At 45.0% G+C, this 20,492-nt stretch overlaps 2 non-coding genes across 2 annotated transcripts; one reads left to right on the forward strand and one right to left on the reverse strand.

The window, feature by feature from the left end:
- Nucleotides 1–2,368: 2,368 nt before the first annotated feature.
- trnas-gcu (transfer RNA serine (anticodon GCU)) lies at nt 2,369–2,450 on the reverse strand. The gene has a single exon. It is a non-coding gene; the product is annotated as a tRNA-Ser (tRNA).
- A 330-nt stretch (nt 2,451–2,780) lies between these two features.
- On the forward strand, nt 2,781–2,852 carry trnaw-cca (transfer RNA tryptophan (anticodon CCA)). The gene has a single exon. It is a non-coding gene; the product is annotated as a tRNA-Trp (tRNA).
- Nucleotides 2,853–20,492: the final 17,640 nt, after the last annotated feature.

The following is a 20,492-nucleotide window of genomic DNA, read 5'->3' on the forward strand; positions in this document are numbered from 1 at the left end:
TAATGGCCTTGAATCGACTTTCGTAAAACTAAGACAACTGCAGCACTAATGTTCTTCAGGGAAGGAATTCTTACCTGGCCTGACTTACATGTAATTCCAGACCCACAGCAACGTGGCTGCCCTTGGAGATGGCCTTCCAAGCCACTCAGTTCAAAGGAAATTTGGAGGCCTTGGCCTTGTGATATCATCACTGAAATCTAAAACTTAGCTTGTAGTCTAGGGACCCGGGTTCAAATCCTGCCATGGCAGCTGGTGGAATTTGAATTCAATAAAAAAAATCTGGAATTAAGGATCTCCTGATGACCATGAAAACTTTGTTGATTGTTGTACGAATCTATCTGGTCCTCTGGGGACCAAAATCTGCCGTCTTTACACAGTCTGGCCGACATGTGGTTCCAGAGCCACAGCAATGTGGTTGACCCTCAATTGCCCGCAGGCAACTAGAGTTGGTCACTAAATGCTGGTCAGCCAGCGGCACCCACGTCCCATGAATTAATTTAAAAAAAATTGCAAGCCCAGTCAGCAACGCTGAAAAAAATACACCGGAGATTCAGAATGAGGAGCTCCATCAACTCGTTTACAATCCCAGAGATTGCAAATGCAGAATGGATTCCAAACTAATTTACAGTTCTGGGAGTTGACTGCCAGAACAAATGTACATGCGCAGTTCTACCAACAGAATCAGAAAGATCCCAATCCTGGAACAGCAGCAGATAATGCAAAGCATATTCTGAATATGACACAGATATAAAGGTAAAGTCACCATAGACCCAAATTACCATCCGCCGTTTCCCATCTCAATAGGGAGAGCTTAATGGTGATGATTTAGCCTCAGGATTACCACACCTCAGGCGAGGGGCAAGGCTGAGAATATCTAATATGCTATCTAATAGCACATCTGCATTGTCTTTGCCGTAAATTTGTATCAACTTCTTGTTTTCAGTTATAAACCGGAGGATACAGTATGCTTTATTAACGGCTCTTAAAAACTGTCCTGCCACCTTCAATGACATATACACATGTCCAAATATGTCCCGCTGTTCTTGCACCCCCTTTTGGAATTAAATCCTTTATTTTATATTGTCACTTTGTGTTCTTCCCAACAAGATGAATCACTTCATTCATCATCTGCCACATGTCCTCCCATTCCACCAACCTGTCTGTGTCGTTTCAGAGTTCTACTGGAATTTCTGTAGCTCTTTTCACAACCATAGGACGTCCCAAAATACTTTAATGATGACAAAGTATTTTTGAAATGTAATCGCTGCCCAATTGCTGAACTTTTCAACTGTTTGTTCGACGACATCAGAAATTCCCATATGGGAACGGGGAATAGTTGCTGCAGCAATGTCTCTGTGGCACAAAGAATGGCATTTTTGATTTGATTTGATTTATTATTGTCACATGTATTAACATACAGTGAAAAGTATTGTTTCTTGCGCGCTCTACAGACAAAACATACCATTCATAGAGAAGGAAACAAGAGCGTGCAGAATGTAGTGTTACAGTCATAGCTAGGTGCAGAGAAAGATCAACTTAATGCAAGGGAAGTCCATTCAAGGTAAGTCTGTGAATTCGGATGTTCAGGATCCCGTCGCAGAGGGAGGTGCCGAGGCCCAGGCCACAGAGTTTGGAGATGAGTTTCGGGGGAATAATAGTGTTGAAGGCTGAGCTGTAGTCAATAAATAGGAGTCTGACAGAGGTGTCCTTGTTATCTAGGTGTTCCAGGGTTGAGTGCAGGGCCAGGGAAATGGCGTCAGCTGTGGGCCTTTTGTGGCAGTAGGTACCGGCATGTTGGACTGCTAGTCATTGTCTTGTGAGATGTTCAAAGGTTGTGGGTCCGAATCTCAACGGAGTCAGGTTTTCGGGTAAAATTTGAAGAAATTAGGAACTGGTGTTGTGAAACTGCCACCTCGAACTTCATAGAATGCCTATAGTGTAAAAGGAGGACATTCGACCCATCAGGCCTGCACCGACAACAATCCCACCCAGACCGTATCCCCGTGACCCCACATATTTACCGTTCTAATCCTCCTGACACTAAGGGGCTATTGAGCATGGCCAAACCAGCTAATACAGCACTAATTTTCATGGCTGACCTGCCGATTCTGGAAAGACAAAATCTGCCACTGGGGCCGCAAATGAAGCTGCCGTCTGCTTTGGAGCTTCTGAAACCACATGGTGGCAAACTCCTGTCCAAAGCTGGTGTCCTGATTTGAATCGATTGTCAGGTCGAGTTCTCATAGCATGAGAATTATGGGAATATGGAATTGTTCTGGACAGCCTGTGTCCCCAAACTTCATCTTGGTTCCGTGAACATCAAAATGCTAAACGAACCATCAGTTGGGGGTCAGAGCAAATGCATCACCGACGAGGATGGGATTCGAACCCACGCATGCAGAGAACAATGGATTAGCAATGCATCGCCTTTACCACTCGGCCACCTTGTCACAGAATGAGTGCTCACCAAGCTTTGACAAAGGGTCATCTGGACTCGACATGTCAGCTCTTTACTTGCGGATGCTGCCAGACCTGCTGAGAATTTCTAGCGTTTTCTCTTTTGACTTCTCACCAAACCAGGGTGTTTTAACACCCGTAACAAAGAACATATTTCTCCCACAGGATAATGCTGTGTTGCTGCTTTCTTGTTAATCCGGTTCGCTGCTACTCTTCCATTCGGTGCGTAACCACAGAAAGTAAAGAGGGAGACAGTTCCATTCCCTGGTCCCAGTTTTGAATTCACCGAACATAACCCGGATGTAAAAAGCAGCAAGCAGTCTGAGCTTGTGGCGCAACGGTAGCGCGTCTGACTCCAGATCAGAAGGTTGCGTGTTCAAATCACGTCAGGCTCACGAAGCTTTTCAGCGTCGGATTTTGTATTTGGGTAAAATTAGTATCTTGGTAAAGTTGATTGTTTGCGATTGTTCCCGAAATGACAGATTTCAAAACGATGGTAGAAATGATATTTTAGGGATGCTTCCGGTTCGCATGCTCAGTTTTGTTTTTGCACAGTTTTATATCTGAAACAATGTGTCAGAGTTGTGAGGTGTTCATTGCTTGCAAAATTAAAGCAAGGTCCACAGACTCAGATGTTTCTCTGGGTCATCAAAGGAGAGAGCTGACTGCTGGTGATTTAACAGGATGTTGGGAAGCGAACCCTGGCTGGACAATAACACTTAACATCAGCCCGAATCAAACATACTGAGAAGGACACACAGAGAAGCAGTAAGATATGATCAGGACACACACAGAGCGATCGACAGAGAAGGTAACGAACAAACCAACAAGATACTGAGATGGAACAACTGATTATGTTTGAAAAGGGATTTTCTGTTACACAAAGATAGACCTTGTTTTAAAATGTATTTCATGTAAGTGTAACTGCACTCTCTGCTGTGTAACTGTTCTCTCTGTTGTGAAACTGTGTCTCTGCCGTTGACAGATCTTTGCTGTGGTTGTGTCAAATTCATCCCTGTTGTGTAAATATATTCATAAGACATGGGAGCAGAATTATGCCACTTGGCCCTTTGAGTCTGCTCCACCATTCAATCATATATTTCCCTCATCCTCATTATCCTGCCTTTTCTCCATAACCCATGATCCCCTTATTAATCAAGAACCTATCTATCTCTGTCTTAAAGACACGCAATGACCTGACCTCCACAGCCTTCTGCAGCAAAGAGTTCCACCGATTCACCACTCTCTGGCTGAAGAAATTCCTCCTCATCTCTGTTTTGAAGAATCGTCCCTTTTGCCTGAGGTTGTGCCCTCTGTTTCTAATTTTTCCTATGAGTGGAAACATCCTCTCCACGCCCACTCTATCCGGGCCTCGCAGTATCCTATAAGTTTCAATAAGATGCCCCCTCATTCTTCTAAACTCCAAGGAATACAGATCCAGAGTCCTCAACTGTTCCTCATACGACAAGCTCTTCATTCCAGGGATCATTCTTGTGAACCTCCTCTGGACCCTTTCCAAGGCCAGCACATCCTTCCTTAGATATGGGGCCCAAAACTGCTCACAATATTCCAAATGGGGTCTGACCAGATTCCCGGTTATGTAAATATGAGCCACCTTGAGCAGAATTTTTATTTTCTGTTCTGCAAAGGTGTTTCCTGTTGTGTGAAATGTTCTCTGTTGGTCAGTGAAAATGTTTCCTGTGGGAAACCAATCAACAGGAATTTCAAGGCCGCCATTTCTGAGGCTTGGTTTCATGTCCAGACTTATTTCAGCTGAATGGCCTACTCCTGTTTCTGTTTTTGATCAATAATTCTGTGTATCAAATCAGTTAATTTAAATTTCACCAGCTGCCATGGTGGGACTTACTCCATGCCTCCAAAGATCAGTGCGGGCCTCCGGTTTACCAGCCCAGTGACATAACCTTTCATCCCTGTAAACAAAAACACTTCATTCAGCTCATTATTAAACCTCGTCCTGAGGAAATTAGAATTGCCTCCTCAGAATTTCAATCACCCAATCAATACAAAGCATTTTGCTCCAGTTGGAAACATCAATAATTTATCCAGATCAAACAGATATTGTGGAATTGTTCAGAGCTAAGATTATTTTAGAATTGAATTAATAAAATAACAAGGACCTACATTCTGAGAAAGCACCCTGCAATGTTTGGAAGAAAATGTGGATTTAATATGATGTGGGAGATAGGTTCCCAGGAAGCTCCACCAGAAATGACCGTGACACAACTCAAACCTGCAATTTTCTGATATCATTACTACAAACACCAAAGTCAGACACTTTATCCATAAGGCCACGCAGTCGGCTCATAACTACTGCAACCTGATGTTAGTACCATGTGAATAAATACTGTGAACATGTTCTTTTCGTTCTATCTCGAGATGATCCACTGATTCCTAGATCCCTGAAAATACAAGGGAAAGGTCCAGCTGCCGTACATTGTATTTTTTGATGATAAAAGAGCCTTTCACTCTGTGACTTGTGAAGATTCATGAAACATGAGGAATGGAGTATTAATGTATGATTATAAGAGCAGCAAGACAATGTTGGAGCTGTACAAAACTTTGGTGAGGCCATAGTTGGAGCACTGAGTGCAGTTCTGGTCAAATCACTGGAGAAAGGATATGATTGTACTGGAGAGGGTGCAGAGGCCATTCACCAGGATGTTGACTGGGATGGAGAATTTGAACTAGGAAGAGAGACTATATAGGCTCGCGTCATTTTCTTTACAGCAGAGAAGGCTGAGGGGAGACCTGATTGAGGTGTATAAGATTATGAGGGTTATGGAAAGGGTGGATAGGAAGCAGCTGTTCCTCCTAGTTGCAGGGTTGATACCAAGGAAGCAGAATTTTAAGGTGAGGGGCAGAAAGTTTAGAGGGGATTTGAGAGAAACATTTTTTCATCCAAAGCATGGTCAGAGTCTGGATTGCAATGCCTGGAGAGGTAGTAGAGGTGGGAAAACTCACTAATTTTACAAAGTATGTGGATGAACACTTGAAATGTCATAACTTTCAATGCTACGAGCCAAGTGCTGGAAGGTAGGAATACTTGTAGATTTAATGTAGGTTTGTTGGTGCAGACGTGCTGGGTCAAAGCGCCTCTTCTGTACTGTATGACTCTCGCTATTATCATCAGACTTGGCTTCTCACGGACATGTGTCAGCACCCTCTCCTCATGGTTGCACAGTGGTTAGCACTGCTGCCTCACAGCGCCAGTGACCCGGGTTTGCTTCCCGGCTTGGATCACTATCTGTTCAGTGTCTGCACATTTCCCTGTTTCTGCGTGAGTGTTCTCCAGGTGCTCCATTTTCCTCCCACAGTCCGAAAAATGCACTTGTTAGGTGCATTGACCATGTTAAATTCTCCCTCAGTGTATCCGAACAGGCGCTGGAGTGTGGCGACTGGGGAATTTTCACAGTAACTTCATTGCAGTTTTAATGTAAGCCGACTTGCGATGTTAGTAAATGAACCTAAAACACTCCACAAATACATGCAGTCAGTGATCCTAACCCAGTGAACCAACACAAACCCCGTTCAGTAAAAACTGCAGCCAAATAAGGTTGTGTCATTGCACCAATTCTCTTTTTCATTTTCCTCACTGCAACACTGCACCTGTTCAGCCTGCACCGTCCTGATGAGAAAGACAAAATCCCGCTTCAGTAATTGAGCTCCAGGCTGCAGGTAAAGCTTGTGTGGGTGCTAACTCAGAAACTTAGCCCCAGCTCACTGAGCATTCCTTCTGAGAAGCAGATGAGACTTTCGTTTGCAACATGCAGAAAACTAAAGAGCATTTCCACCATTCCCGACTCGGAAACACCCCCAGAAACAGCATCTCCACATCATCGATTCACTCCACCAGTGATGGCTGTGCTTTCAATTCTCAGCGACTCAGCTCCAGAATTCCCTCTCTAAACCTCACTGCCTCCATCTTCCTTTCCTCTCCTTTCATTTCTATCGCGTTTCCTACATTTATTTCCTCCTTCCTTTCCCCCGAGTTCTACTTCTCTCACGCTCTGACTTTCACCAATCCCGTTGTTGCTTTAACTATCGTAAGTAAATTAGAGTTGTACAACGGTAATTCTAATAGCGGTTCCGCTTTAAGGATTCTTTACCCGCCTCCAGCTGTCTGATTTCTCATTGGTTTGAGCCGCGGATCGAATTGTATGACGCAATGACGCTGGGCTGGGAGTGACGTTGTGGAGCCGAACATCAGCGCCCCATTCCGATTGGTGTATGTGTTACAGCGGCGTTCTTCGATTGGTTCATGCCGATGTCAATCGTGATGTGGGCGGGTGTTGTGTGAAGCATGTCGCTCTATTGGTCAAGATTAAAACGTCATTTCCATTGTTCGCGCACATTTCAGACAGACTGAGCTCACGGATTGGATGATGCAGCCATCACTCAATCAGCGCTGAGCGTCTATTGGATAACAGAAATGTCTCAATTTCTGATTGGTTTTCTCAGCTGTCGGTCACAGGTCGGTGACTGTGATTGGACAGAGGGCGGGGAATACACTGGTCCCATCAGACACCGGGCGGCGGTAAAGGTCCGGCCAGTGGCTTCAGTCCCCGGGCCCGGATCCTGAGCCGGCGGTGGGGCTTCGGATGGGGGAAGGGTTTTGGCAGCGGGAATCCCGCCCCGCCCGGCTGTCAATCCGCAGCTCAGGGTTTCGAATGGCGGCTTCCTGTGTAAACATGTCACGCTGCAGCTCCCCAGTCTCGGCGCTGCAAACCCCGTCACACCAATCAGCACAGAGACTGGGATCTTCCTGTGTTCTTGTGTGGGGCGCCGTGCCACACCGGGTTAGAGAACCTCACTCTGCATAGGCCAGGGAGAAATACTGGGATCTTCCAGTGCCCTGTGTCTGGGACCAGGGCTTGGTTACTCTCAGTGGGTCTCCCTCATTGTTTGGTTCTAATTTCAGCCTCTCTCTCTCTTGCAGTCAGTCTGGGTGTTCCTGACTGAGCAGAATGGCCTGATCTCACCACACACATTGAGATGGAGGAGCTGCCGCCCGAGACGAAGATGATTGAGAACTCCAGCTTTCTCTCCACTCGTTTCCTGAGGCCCAGCCCTTCATTCATCATTAGTTTCCTCAGGTTGTCAGGTACATTAACATCTTCATCTGCTGTGAACACTGACCTGACAGTGGGAAGGTATTGGAGCAGGATGGTGCAGTCAACTATGTCAATAGTGGGGGACAGGTGGAGAGATTGTTCAGCTGGGTAAGATGGCACTCCCCAGTTCCATTCTTCTCTTTCTGGTCGTAAGCACAACATCACCCGCAATGGTTTCTCTTCCCACTCCTGTGCTGTTACCTCCCGAATCACCCAAGGATCTATCCTTGGCCCCCCACAAGGCGCATTGACTCTTTTCCACCATTCAGTTCGATCATGACTCATTTATTTATCTTGATTGCCACACAGTCACAGTGTTAAAAACAAGAACGGCAACAACATCAAACAATACATAAATAGAAATCACACTATGTTTCTGACAGGTTTTCCAAAAGTCACTGCATTTTCAGCATTCACCACAGAATCAGGCAACGCTTTTGAAATATCAACAATTCTATGTGGGATAAACAAATTGACTATTGAGACATGAACCAAATTTCTGTAGTTTATTATGACACCAAAAATACAGTAACTGAGTAAAGAACTTTTCAAGCTTGGGTCGTAAGGCCATGTATCACAGAATATTACAGTGCAGAAGAGGCCCTTCGGCTCATCAAGTCTGCACCGATGCATGAAATGCTCTGACCTGGGCACCTAATCCCACTTGCCAGCACTTGGCCCATAGCCTTGAATGTTATGGCATGCAAAGTACTCATCCAGGTACTTTTTAAAGGATGTGAGGCACCCCGCCTCCACCACTTTCCCAGGCAGTGCATTCCTGACTGTCACCGCCCTCTGGGTAAAAACATTTTTCCTCAACTCCACCCTAACCCTCACACCCCTCACTTTTAACTTGTGTCCCCTCGTAACTGACCCTTCAACTAAGGGGAACAGTTGCTCCCTATCCACCCTGTCCATTCCCCTCAATCTTAAACACCTCAATCAGGTTGCCCCCTCAGTCTTCTCTGCTTCAACAAAAACAACCCAAGCGCATCCAACCTCTCTTCATAACTTAAATGTTCCATCCCAGGCAGCGTCTTGGTAAATCTCCTCTGCACCCCCTCCAATGCAGTCACATCCTTTCTATAATGTGACAACCAGAACTGCACACACAATTCCAGCTGTGGCCTCACCGAAGCTCTATACATCATTGATGCACTATCAATTACAACGCGGAGACTTCTGAGAGTGAGGGAAAACTAATAGGCTTTTATTCTCTGAGAACAGGAGCACACCCTTTTAGCTGACCTCGTCTGAACTGAGGCAAGAAGGAGGGACCATCACCTTTATACCCCACTCTGGGTGGAAAGGGAGGGGTCCCAGGTGGAAAGGGAGGAGTCTCGGGCCAGGTGCAGCATGGGTGTGTCCAGGTACATACATAGTAACAGTGGTTCACCACAATCATGACCTCTCTGCTTTTGTAATCTATACCCCGATTGATAAAGGTGAATGTGCCATATGCCTTTTTCACCACACTATTAACCTGCCTTTCTGCCTTCAGAGATCTATGAACAAACACGCCAAGGTCCCTTTGTTGTTCGGAACTTCCCCGTACCTGACCTTTCATCGAGTACTTCCATGTCAAATTAAAATGTATCAATTTATAAACTTGAACTGAACCATAAATCAAGCCTTCTCTAAAGATTGCAATCCAAAATCTCTTAATGCCTCATAAAATATTCCCCACATTCCTTCCATTTTCCTGGTAACATGTCTTTGCAATCTATGAGCTGTATTTCTCTTTGAAAATGTGGATTCCAAACTGTGGATTCAGGCTCCAGATGTGGGCGTAGTAGCAGCTTATAGTGTTTCAGATCTTCAGCTTCAACCCCATTTTACTCCTTGATTTTTTGAGAAACCAAAGTTTGTCTATTTCGGCCTTAACTGTCATAGAATCCTTACAGTGCAGATGAAGGCCATTTGGCCCACAGACTCTGACACAGCATCTCACCCAGAACCTATCCTGGTAACCCCACATCTTTATCCTGCTAATCCCCCTAACCAATATATTTGGGACACTTAAGGGGCAATCTCGCATGGTCAATCCACTTAACATTTGGAGCATGGGAGGAAACGCAAACAAGGGGAGGATGTGCAAACTTTACACAGACAATCACCCAAGGTGGAATTGAACCTGGGTCCCTGGAACTTCGATACAGTATCCGAGTGTGGGATTTCCTCACTCTGGTACAGTGCGAGAGCGAGGGATTTACTCACTGGATGATGCAGTGTGAGAGTGTGGGATTTACTCTCTGTCTGATACAGTGTGTGAAGTGTGGGATTTACTCACTCGCTGATACAGTGCGAGAGTGTGGGATTTACTCTCTGTTCGGGTGTGAAGGTGAGGATCATTCTGTATCTTTTAGTCACGGGGACTATGCGACTGATGGAGTCATTCTGTCTGTGGTAGTGTTGGAGACTCATTGTGTATTTGCCAGTTAGTGGGGGCTGAGAGTGAGCACGGGATTCATTCACTCCCTGGGATGATATGCCAGTTTGGGATTAATGTTGTAGCTGTCCTTCTCGGCCACTTTGAGGGGGCTGGGTTTATTCTGGACCTATCAGTCTTTGTAACCATCTGTGAGATTCATCTGTATTTGTCAGTCTCTGGCAGTGTGAATCAGTGTGATATTGATTGGATATCTTTCAGTCTGTGGCATTGAATGTGCTCTGCTGCTCAATATGATAGTGGAATTCAGTCTGTATCTGTCAGCTACTGGCACTGAATGGGAATGTGGAGATCATTCTCAAAATCTGGGAATCTTTGACACCAATTCTGCAGCTGTTTAACTTCAGTGCTGTTTGTGAGAGTGGGATTAATTCTGTCAGTTGGTGGTCCTGTCTGTGAGATTGGGATCAATTGACAGGGCCCAGCATATAAATATATGCTGCCTCTGGCCTGTGTAAGTGAGACACATTGTGAAATATGAGGAACTTCAGTTATTGAGATAAACTGGTGAAGTTGGGACCACGTTCCTTGGAGCCGAGGAGATTTGATAACAGTATTCAGAATCATGGGGAGTCTGGACAGAGTTGACAGAGAAAAACTGTCCCCATTGTTGGATGGGTTGAGAAGCAGAGGGAACAGATTTACGGGAATTGGGAAAGGGAGGATTGGATACATGAGGAGAAACGTTTTCAAACAGCGAGTGGTTATGGTGTGGGATGTGGGGCCTGACAGTGCATGAGAGGCAGCTTCAATCGAGGCCTTCAAGAAAGAATTGGATTATTGCCTGAAAATGAAGAATGTGCAGAGATGTGGGGAGAAGATGGATGAATGGCCCGAGGTGTGTTACTCACTTGGAGAGCCAGAACTTGACAGGCCAAAAATCCTTTCAGTCGTGTAACAAGTGTGTCTCTCTGTGAGTTTGACTATGTTGATTACGCATATCAGATTCTGGTGCTGTATGTGAATGTGGAATTCATGCTGTGTCTGTCAGGATCTGGTGCTGGATGTGAGTGTGGGATTATTTTAATATAATTCAGTGATCCTCCGTGGGAATGTGGAAAACCCGTTTGAAAATGTGGGTCTGTAACTCCCACTCTTTAATGGGTGTATGTTGTTAGAATGTAACCGGTGACAACTTTGATTGGATGTAATGAGACTAATGGGAACAAGATTTAAGGGTCAGCTGACCCAGTAAACCATGGAACCAATTAGAGTGATGTAATAGTCAGCTGACCAGCTGATTCATTATAAATAAGGAACTGTGCAGAATTTTGGAGAGCTTGGATTGGCCCAGGTGAGACCCCGAGTTTGGAGTAATGATGCTTCTTTATCAAACCCTTTCTTTGATTTATAAGTTGGAGTAAGTTTTTGTTGTATTTTCATTAGCTGCATTTTGAAGAGTTCCTTCTGAAGAAACATGTGCTGTTTGTGCACATTTGTGATGATTTCTGATCATGTCAGTGGAACCATATATGTGTGTCAGATTGATTAGTGTCATTCAGGATCAGGTTCTGTCAGTGAGTTCAGTAACAGTTTGTCTCTGTCAGTGTCTGGTAATGAACATGTGCTCGAGAATGATTCTGAATCTGTCGTCTCTGCTGCTCTGACAGTGTGGGATTCATTACATAACCTCAGGCTCTGTGACTGTTTAACAATCTGAGTTCATTCCACGTTGAAATTTCAGCACAGAAACAGACCATTAATGCTGTGGGTTTTAATGGAATTAGAACATAAGAACATAAGAAATAGGAGCAGGAGTAGGCCATCTAGCCCCTCGAGCCTGCCCCGCCATTCAATAAGATCATGGCTGATCTGACGTGGATCAGTACCACTTACCCGCCTGATCCCCATAACCCTTAATTCCCTTACCGCTCAGGAATCCATCCATCCGCGCTTTCAACATATTCAGCGAGGTAGCCTCCACCACCTCAGTGGGCAGAGAATTCCAGAGATTCACCACCCTCTGGGAGAAGAAGTTCCTCCTCAACTCTGTCTTAAACCGACCCCCCCTTTATTTTGAGGCTGTGTCCTCTAGTTTTAACTTCCTTACTAAGTGGAAAGAATCTCTCCGCCTCCACCCTATCCAGCCCCCGCATTATCTTATAAGTCTCCATAAGATCCCCCCTCATCCTTCTAAACTCCAACGAGTACAAACCCAATCTCCTCAGCCTCTCCTCATAATCCAAACCCCTCATCTCCGGTATCAACCTGGTGAACCTTCTCTGCACTCCCTCCAATGCCAATATATCCTTCCTCATATAAGGGGACCAATACTGCACACAGTATTCCAGCTGCGGCCTCACCAATGCCCTGTACAGGTGCATCAAGACATCCCTGCTTTTATATTCTATCCCCCTCGCAATATAGGCCAACATCCCATTTGCCTTCTTGATCACCTGTTGTACCTGCAGACTGGGCTTTTGCGTCTCATGCACAAGGACCCCCAGGGCAAATGGGATGTTGGCCTATATTGCGAAGGGGATAGAATATAAAAGCAGGGATGTCTTGATGCACCTGTACAGGGCATTGGTGAGGCCGCAGCTGGAATACTGTGTGCAGTATTGGTCCCCTTATATGAGGAAGGATATATTGGCATTGGAGGGAGTGCAGAGAAGGTTCACCAGGTTGATACCGGAGATGAGGGGTTTGGATTATGAGGAGAGGCTGAGGAGATTGGGTTTGTACTCGTTGGAGTTTAGAAGGATGAGGGGGGATCTTATGGAGACTTATAAGATAATGCGGGGGCTGGATAGGGTGGAGGCGGAGAGATTCTTTCCACTTAGTAAGGAAGTTAAAACTAGAGGACACAGCCTCAAAATAAAGGGGGGTCGGTTTAAGACAGAGTTGAGGAGGAACTTCTTCTCCCAGAGGGTGGTGAATCTCTGGAATTCTCTGCCCACTGAGGTGGTGGAGGCTACCTCGCTGAATATGTTTAAAGCGCGGATGGATGGATTCCTGATCGGTAAGGGAATTAAGGGTTATGGGGATCAGGCGGGTAAGTGGTACTGATCCACGTCAGATCAGCCATGATCTTATTGAATGGCGGGGCAGGCTCGAGGGGCTAGATGGCCTACTCCTGCTCCTATTTCTTATGTTCTTATGTTCTTAATGAAGAAGCCGCATGATGCATGTCAGAAGAATTCTTCAAGTGAGAACCGCTATTCAAAGAGAACAAGAAAATAAATAACAGTACAGTACAGCACAGGAACAGGCCCTTCAGCCCACAAGCCTACGCCGAACACGTTGTACTATCCACCTGTACCCTTCTATTCCCTGCCTGTTCATATGTCTAGACAGATAAGTCTTAAATGTCGCGAACATATCTGCCTCAACCAACTCACTTGGCAGTGCATTCCAGGCCTCCACCATCCTTTGTGTAAAAAAACTTCCCCGCACATCTCCACTTAACCTTTCCCCCCTCAGCTTGAACTTGTGCCCTCTTGTAATTGTCATTGTCAAAAAGCTTCCCACTGTTCACCCTATCTATATCCCTCATAATTTTATAAACTTCTATCAGGTCTCCCCTCAGCCTCTGTCTTTCCAGGGAGAACAATCCCATTTTATTTAATCTCTCCTTATAGCTAATACACTCCATCCCAGGCAACATCCTGGCAAACCTTTCTGCACTCTTTCCAAAGCCTCCACATTCCTCTGGTAGTGTGGTGACCAGAATTGAACACAGTATTCCAAATGTGGCCAAACCAACATTTTATGTAACTGTAACATAATTTGCCAACTTTTATACCCGATGCCCCGTCCAATGAAGGCAAGCAAGTCATATGCTTTCTTTACCACCTTTTCCACATGTGCTGCCATGTTTAAGGATCTGTGGATTTGCACGCCCAGATCTCTCTGTGTGTCTTGCTCCTGATGGTTCTGCCATGTATTTTATAGCTCCCATCTGAACTGGACCTACCAAAATGAATCACCTCATTTGTCCGGATTAAATTCCACCTGCCATTTCTCTGCCCAATTTTCCTGCCCAGCTATATCCTGCTGTATTCTCTGACCATCTTCATCACTATCCCCAACTCCAATCTTTGTATCATCGGCCAACTTGTTAATCAGTTCAGCTACGTTTTCTTCCAAGTCATTTATATATATTACAAACAGCAGAAAACCTGCGGAACACCACTAGTTACAGACCTCCATTCAGAAAAACACCCTTCCATCGCTACCCTCTGTCTTCTGTCGTCAAGGCAGTTCTGAATCCATCTGGCTCGTTCACACCAATCTCATGTGATTTAATCTTTTGTACCAGCCTGCTATGAGGGACCTTTTCAAATGCTTAACTAAAGTCAACATCCACAGCACTTCCATCGTCAATCATTTTTGTCACCTCCTCAAAAAACTGAATTAAATGAATGAGACATGACCTCCCTCCTACAAAACCATGCCGTCTGTCGCTAATAAGACCATTCAGTTCCAAATCCTCTCATTAAAAATCTTCCCCAACAATTTCACTATCATTGACGTCAAGCTCACCGGCCTATAATTAACCGGGTTATCCTTGCTACCCTTCTTAAATAATGGGAAAACATTAGCTATCCTCCAATCCTGTAGGACCTCACCTGTGGCCAACGAGGAAACAAAGATTTCTGTTAGAGGTCCAACAATTTCAAATTTTGTCTCCTTCAGAAATCTGGAATAAATGCCATCTGGTCCTAGGAGTTTGTCCACCTTAATGCTTTTTAATTCACCTAACACTTCCTGCCTCATAATTTGTCCCAAAAGGCTTACATATCCCTCTGAGACACCACCAATCAACATGTCCCTCCTTTGTGAATACCGATGCAAAGTACTCATGAAGGATCTCACCCATTTCCTTTGGATCTACGCATTATTTCCCTCCTTTGTCCTTAAGTGGACCAACTCTTTCTCTAGCTACCCTCTTGTTCCTAATATCTGTACAAAATGCCTTGGAATTCTCCTTAATTCTGTCTGCCAAGGATATTTCTTGACCCCTTTTTGCCCTCCTAGCTCCCTGTTTGAGTTCTTTTCTACTTTCCCTATATTCTTCAAGTGCTTCATCTGTTTTTAGTTGCCTAGGCCTCATGTATGTATCCTTTTTGATTAGATTCACAATTTCCCTGGTCATCCACGGTTCCCGAATCCTGCCTTTCCTGTCCTTCCTTTTCACAGGCACATTCCAGTCCTGCACTCTGATCAACTGCTCCTTAAAAGACTCCCACATGCCAGATGTGGATTTACCCTCAAAGAGCCTCTCCCAAGCAACAGCCTCCAAATCCGACCTAATCTGGTTGCAGTGAGCCTTCCCCCAATTTAGCACCTTTCACCCGAGGACAACACTCGCCCTTTTCCATGAGTATCTGAGAGGTTCCGGAATTGTGATCACTGTCCGTTGCATGTTCCCTCACTACAACTTTGATGACCTGGCTGGGCAAATTCCCGAGTACTAGGTCCAGTATAGCCACCTTTCCAGTCGGACGAGTCACATATTGTTCCAAAAAACCTTCGACACTCTTAAATTCCTCACCATCCGACCCCAAGCACTAAGGGATTTCCAATCAATATGAGGAAAATTAAAGTCTCCCACTACAACAAACCTTTTATTTCTACATCTGTCCAGAATCTGTTTATATATCCGTTCAACTTCCATGGGCTGTTGTGAGGCCTGTAGTACACCCCTATCATAGCGACTTCCCCCTTCCTGTTTCTGAGCTCTACCCACAGTGTCTCGTTACATGATTCTTCCAAGTTGTCCTCCCTCTGTACAGCTGTGACATGTTCCCTCACCAGTATTGCAACTCCCACACCTCTTTAACCTTCCCCTCTGTCTCGCCTAAAACACTTTATAATCTGGAATATTTAGCAATCAGTCCTGTCCCTTTTTTAACCAAGTCTCCGTTGCTGCAACTACATCCAAGTTCTGCTCATGAATCAGGGCTTTAAGTTCATCTGTCTCTCCCCTTATATTCCTTACATTGAAGCAGTTCAACTCGTGACCTCCAGGTCTACTGAGTTCGACGTCCCCCAGCCTGCTGTTCCTTTTAGCTCGCCTGGCCATAGTCCCATGTTCATCCGTACTGTTCTGATTTCCACTCCCTGCCACATTAGTTGAAACCGACCTGAACCATAGCAGCAAACCTCCCAGCCAGGATGTTGGTGCCCCTTCAGCTCAGGTGTGACCCGTCCTTCTTGGCCAGGCCCCACCTTCCCTGGAAGACATCCCAATGATCCAAAAATCTGAAGCCCTCCTTCCTGCACCAGCTCTTTCGCCACGTGTTCAGGTGCACTATCTCCCTGTTCTTAGCCCCACTCGCACGTGGCACAGGGAGTAATCCTGAGATTACTCTCTGAGAGGTCCTGTTTTTAATCTTCTATCTAACTGCCTAAATTGCTGTTACTCTTTCTACCTATATCATGCGTGACATCTGTCTGATTTCCCTCCTGTTTTGGGATGCTTTGTATCCACTCAGAGACATCCAGGACCCTGGCACCGGGGAGGCAAACTGCCATCCTGGAGTCTATAGAGTGAGAGTGTGGAATTCACTCTCTATCTGTCCATCTCTGTTACTGTATGTGAATGTGGAATTAACTCATTCCCGCTATCTGTCAATGTATACATGAGAGCACAATTCACTCTCTGTCAGTCTCTGTTACTGTATTTCAGGGTGGAATTACAGTGAATTTCTTCCTGTCAGTTTATTTGAGAATGGAATCAATTCTCTGATGTGTCAGCCTCTATTAGTGCAAGTCAGTGTGGAATTAACTCGATCAGTCAGTCTCTGTTCCTGTGTTTCAGTGTGCAATTACCTCTCTGTCTTATCCTGAGGATTGATTTGCTCAGTTGGCCGGACAGCGGGGCTGTGATGCGGACCAACCCCAACAGCGTGGGTTCAATTCCCTTACCAGCTGAGGTTAGTCATGAAAGGGGAGAGCAGCCTATGGTCATCTGGGACTGTGCTGAATTTAGTTTTAACCTTTCTGTCCATCTTTGTTAGCATGTGTGAATATAGAATTAATTCTGTATCTGTTACTCTCTATTACTGGATGTGAATGGGGCATTAACTCTCTGTTCATCTCTGATTTGCATGTGAGGCTGGAAGTAACTTCTTTATCCTTCACTGCAGTGAGGCATTAACACTGTCAATCTCTGTTACTGTACGTAGGAGTGGAATTGACTCTAAATCAATTCATAACAATTTATCTGCCAGTCCCTGTTACTGTATGGAAGTGGGTCACTGTCAGCTTCGCAAACTGAAGCGAGTGGAGAGACACAGGGATCAGTGCTGGGTTCTCAGCTATTTACAATCTATATTAATGACTCAGGTGAAGGGACAGACCATCACCAAATTTTCAGACAATAGATAGGTGGGAAAGCAGGTTGTGAGGAGGACACAGAGTCTGCAAAGGGATCTCTACAGGTTAAGTGAGTGGACACAAATTTAGCAGATGTTTTATACAATCTGCAAGAATGTGAGCACAATAAGGAGTCTCACAACACCAGGTTAAAGTCCAACAGGTTTATTTGGTATCATGAGCTTTCGGAGAGCTGCTCCTTCTTCAGGTGAATCTCATCTGATGAATGAGCAGTGCGCCGAAAGCTTGTGCTACCAAATGAACCATTTGGACTTTAACCTGGTGTTGTGAGACTTCTTACTGTGCCCATTCCAGTCCAACGCCGACATCTCCACATCGTGGGAAAATGTGAGGTTTTCCAGTTTAGTGGGAAGAATAGAAAAGTATAAAATATTCAAATAGAGAGAGACGGCAGAATGTTGCAGTGCAGATGGATTTGGCTGTCCGTGTACACGAATCATAATAAGTTAATGAACAGGTTCAGCAAGTATTAGGAAGGCAAATGGAATGTTGATCTTTATTCCAAAGGGGCTGGAGTATAAAAGTAGGAAAGTCTTGTTACAACTACAGGGCATTGGTGAGACAACATCTAGAGTACTGTGTAAAGTTTTCATCTTCTTACTATAGGAGGGATATACTTGCATCGGAGGCAGTTCAGTGAGGATTCACTGGGCTGATTCCTGAAATGAAGGAGTTATCTTAAGAGAAAAATTTAAACAAGTTTGACCAATTCTCATTGGAGAAGAATGAGAGACGATTGTACTAAAACATACAAGATTCTGAGTGGCTTTACAGGATAGATGCTGAGGGGGATATTGCAATGTGTTGGGGAAACTAAAATTGAAGGCACAGTTTAAAGATAAAACATATCCAAATTAAGATGGCGATTAGGAGGAATTACTTCTTTTAATGGATCTTTACTTTTTGGCATTGAATAGATTCAATCCTGAGTTACACAGTTTTGATCTACAAGAGAATCAAGAGTTATGGGGACAGACACTGCAGTTGAGGCCACAATCAGATCAGCCATGATCTTACAGAATGGCAGAGCAGGCCTGATGGGCTGAATGGCCTTCTCCTGCTCCTTTTTCTTACGTTCTGATATTACTCTTTTTCTGTCAGTCTCTGTTACAGTATTTCAGTGTGGAATTAACTCAGTCTGATACTGCATATGAATGTACCCATGTGAATCTGCCCAACACTTATTGTATGTCAGAGTGCAATGTCTCTATAACTGTACAAGACACAGTTAATGACCTTTGATCAGAAGTGTTTGGACCCTATTGCTCTCAGATGTTAAGGTTACGGTTAAACCCGCCACTTTCTCCTGCTTTTGCACACCAAAGTCACTCTTTTAACAAGAACATACCTTCACAGAAACTGAGGGACTGAGTTCCACAAACAACATTCTGCCTGATTCAAGAGCTTTTCATTTGGCTCCTTCAAGCCTCGGTTTTCTGAGCAACAGCTGCAATATTTCACTGGTGGACACTGGGAATCTGAAACAAGATGAAAATTCTGCAAATACAGAAATCAGGCAGCATTTGTGGAGAAAGAAACAGAGTTCACGTTTCAGCTCTCTGACAATCAGCCTGCAATAAAACAATTGTTGATACCGGCTAATGGCAGCCACAGTTCCCACATGGGGAGGTAATGGTGTGCTGGTATTATCGCTGGACTAGTGATCCAGAGATCCATTGTAATGCAATGGGACCTGAATATCACCACAGCAGAGAGTGACATTTGAACTCAATAAAAAGCTGGAATTAAAGGTCGAATGAAGGGCATGTTGTAAAAAACCCACTTGGTTCACTGATACCCCTTGAGGGAAGCATATCTGCCCACATGTGACTCCAGGCCCCCAGTATGTTTTTGACGCTTTAATGCCCCCTGAAATGGCCGAAGATGCCACTCAGTTCAAAGGTAATTAGTGCAATGAATGCTGGCCAAGCCAGTGGCGCACACATCACATGAATGAATAAAACAATTATCTGCACCCAGAAAGCGCTCTATCCAACACACTGACTTGCCCAGGCACTGAGAGTGGGCACGCTCCCCAGGGGCAGCTGCGGGGCAATCGGTGCAGGAACTTTTCCCACTGCCACTTGTCTCCCATTCCACCAAGCTGCCTGTGTCCTTTTGAAGTTTCCCACTTTCCTCCTCACAGTTTGGTGGCGTGTGGAAATGTTGAGCTTGTGTCCTGTACACCAAGGTGTGTGTCAATATATATCAGGAAGAGCAGGGAACTCCACTGGAAACCTTCCTCCAGTCTGAAACACAACCATTAACCACTGCTCTCTGTTTCCTCTCACTCACACTGTTCCATATGGGGCGGTCAGGATGGCCTCGCTGCACCATCCGCTTCATGGTGCCGTGCTCTCGCCGCCGGGCGCCTCTGCTCCGGCCTCTGACTCGGTATTACTGCGGCTGCGCGCGGCCACGCCGACCTTCCGGGAGCCGCACCGCGCATGATCCGCGCAGCCACACGGTTCCCGTGGGCGCGGCCTAATAGAGTCTGCGCTGTGCGGACTATACTGAATGAGATAGACGAAATTCACCCCCACACTGTATCCTGGGTTACACAGGCCACCATTGCATTGAATAAAACAGCACATGGAATTATATTTCAAATTATCCGCATTCCACCTGAGATTTGGTATCGCTTTGGAGCAATACTTCCTCTTGTCTAAAAATTCAACCTCAAAATGTATTTCTATCTTATTTGTCCAATGACATTTTAAATTTACTGTTCACTCTGATTCGCTTGGATTACAGGCAATTTATTCAGGATCATAAGTCTCGCTGCCCAATGTAACGTCAAATATGTTCCCTGACGGTTTTCTTATTTTGTACCATTCACCAGGAATCTGTGCCTTTGGTTCACATAAATAATTTATTCCCAATTACTCTATTGAAACTGATCATGATTTTAATAACCTCTCTCAAAACTCCTCGGAATCTCAGCACTGACGCCAAATAGTATGAATGCAGGAAGTATGAATTAAATTTCGAAGTTCTGGAATTACATAACATGTCAGTGCTGCGGAGACAAACAAAGTTAATGGCGAATATTTCAGATCAATGTATTTTCATCAGAACTGGTGGATGTTAGAAATGTAAAACATTACAGG

The sequence above is a fragment of the Mustelus asterias genome, unplaced genomic scaffold (genome assembly GCF_964213995.1).
Source record: "Mustelus asterias unplaced genomic scaffold, sMusAst1.hap1.1 HAP1_SCAFFOLD_35, whole genome shotgun sequence".
NCBI classification, from domain to species: domain Eukaryota; kingdom Metazoa; phylum Chordata; class Chondrichthyes; order Carcharhiniformes; family Triakidae; genus Mustelus; species Mustelus asterias.